The following is a 2,729-nucleotide window of genomic DNA, read 5'->3' on the forward strand; positions in this document are numbered from 1 at the left end:
AGTTGACTTTCTATTAACTTAACTTAATATCAGTTAATTAGTTGCAATTGATAAAAATTTCCCTAGTAGGTCATGCAATTAAAGTTGCCTATTGAGATTGAGTGAAGGCACAACTGTAATTAATTATTGTACAACAGGGTTTTAGCACATGCTTGAGAATTGAGCGGGCCTATTTCTCTTGGGAATTTCACAAGGAAATAGGATAAGTTCCTATTTTTAGGGGGCCAAATTAGGCAAGGAAATATGAGCTTCCTTGCAGGTTTATTTGGCTAAGTGTTGGGCAGTTCTTGAGAGGAGTTGATCAGTATTGCAAGGGATTCAGGCTTGAAGCAGATTCTTTGTAATAGATCATATTACTCAATTGATAATAAAAGAAAGAGGAGCTTTTCCTAGTTGGGTTCCCCAAATAAATTTCTATGTGTGATTGGTCTATGTGTGATTGTGTTTTTATTCATTATTTTCCTTTAGTGGAATTTTGGTAGAGAAATCATGTATCTTTTGTAGATCATTTTTCTCTCATTTGCAGTTGCAATATTTCAAGTATTTTCTACAGACAAGGAAGAAGCATGAGAAAACTGGAAAAAAAAATAAAAATAAATAAATAAATAAATAAATAAAATCAGCCAAAGATGGATTCAACTTTGTTTCTTCTTGTTTTTGGGTTGTTGTTTCTGTAAGCAATTGGCAGTGTAAGTGGAGCCTTCTCTTTCGTGAACTCAGGAGTGCTGGGAGATTATACTGTCGAATATGATTCCAACTACAAAGTTACTCCATTGGAAACTATGGATGGGATATTTCCGCTAGTTTACTTTAACACCACGCCCAATGCATATGCCCTCGCCATTTGTACGGGCTACTATGGAAAATTAGAAACCATAAGGTTTGTCTGGACTGATAACATGAACGATCTCACCCGAGGGAACGCCACTCTCAAATAAACCACCAAGGGAAAACTCCTCCTATAGAAAACCACATGGTTGGGTCCACAAACACTTCCAACAAGGGCGTTGTGGGAATCATACTCTGGAACACCAACAACTTGGTGCTCTGTGACAAAAATAACAAAACAGTGTGGCAGAGTTTCAATCACCCGACCGATAGTCCCTTAATGGGGCAGTGACTAAACATTAGAGGGGTGAAGAAACTAGTGAACCCCATGTCATACAAGGACGGATCAGAGAGCCCTTACAATCTTGAAATAGAATATGAAGGATTCTATTTGTACGTTAGCTTTCCCTTACTGGACTCTCAGCTTCTACGACGCGAGTGTAAAGGACACCTATGCAATCACGCACACATGTAAGAAGCCTGTGAGTAGTATAGCATTCCTGAGCAATCCAGAAGCCGAGATGGGTATCATCAGGAGATGGAGATGAAGTTGGACAAATTCGCTGTCTGGCCAAATTTCGGGGCGCTGGAACTCTGTAACCTCATTTCTAAAGAAACCACCACGGCTCTCTATGGTTTCAACATCCCCAGATTGAACACTACTCTATCCTTTCTAAGATTAGACTCTAATGGAGATTTGAAAATGTATACTTACTCACCTTGTATCGAATTCAATATTTGGGATATTACATACCAACTATTTGGTTGTTGGGAAGGAGTTCTTGAGTGTGACCTTCTGAGGAAATGCAGAGGATTTGAGTTTTTTGAGAAGGTTCAATGCATGTCTTGACCTAAGGTCGATGGCTTGAAAGGCTGGCCTACTAAATGCTCACCCCCCTCCCTTCCTAACTGCAAATATGTTTCTTCTAATTCTTCTGTCGATTTCTATAAGTTGGTGGGATATAATCATTTCTCCAACAAATATGTGAATGCAATCCAAACTGGAAAAACAAACTTGGACGAGTGTAGGAGGTGTTTGAACAATTGTACATACATGTCATTCTTCTATTAGGAAGAGTCATCTGCATGCTTTTACACCCAGACTGTGGGTACTCTCACCCAACTTTTAAAAAAGCTTGTTGAACACATTTTTTAATGTATCTTCAATTTTTACCAATGTGGGTCTTCTAAAAAGTATGCATAATGGGTACTCATTGGATGTGCAATTTAATTCTACATCCAACGAGTGTCTACACTTTAAATCTGAGTAAACCTATGAGGAGATAAGACAAAAAAAAAAAGTATTTTTTCTTATTTTCCCTCCAAAATATTTACATGTACCTCTTTTTAAATTTAAAAGATTTTGATTTCTTTTTAAATTTAAAATATTTTGATTAGTTTACATATTATGACATAGAAATTACTTGAAAATGTCATGGGCACTTTTAGGCTAAAATTTCCTCTAATGTAAACTCCACTATATTATTTGAACTGATGCCTAGAGAATACCTTATGGAAAATTAATGACATATATACTCAGATAGAACACAATTCCCACACCACAATAGGTATATGACCTTGCCATCTAACCCCATTGAAAAAACACCGAGGGATTTCCTTGTCCAAATCAAGCATGGTTAGATTCCTTGCGATTTTATCCTTTAAATCTACCCTAGATTCCTTAGTTAGCTTTATGATCTTACTAGCTAAAACTTTAGGGGGGATGTCAACATCTCTAAAAACAATGGAGTTGTTAGCCCACCAAATTTAAAAAAAAAAAAATATAGATATATATATATATATATATATATATATGATAGGAAAGGCTTCGAAAAAATTTACCGACTAGTTTGCTATCCAGTTCCTCATGCATTCCTCCAACCTCGGGTTTAATTAGGATG

At 36.6% G+C, this 2,729-nt stretch overlaps 1 pseudogene; it reads left to right on the forward strand.

Annotated features, from left to right (window-relative positions):
* Positions 1–629: 629 nt before the first annotated feature.
* On the forward strand, positions 630–1,984 carry LOC149223177 (EP1-like glycoprotein 2; annotated as a pseudogene).
* Positions 1,985–2,729: the final 745 nt, after the last annotated feature.

This window comes from Pinus tabuliformis, chromosome Q, assembly GCF_031772625.1.
Source record: "Pinus tabuliformis cultivar Carrire ecotype Pingquan chromosome Q, CPIR1, whole genome shotgun sequence".
NCBI lineage: Eukaryota > Viridiplantae > Streptophyta > Pinopsida > Pinales > Pinaceae > Pinus > Pinus tabuliformis.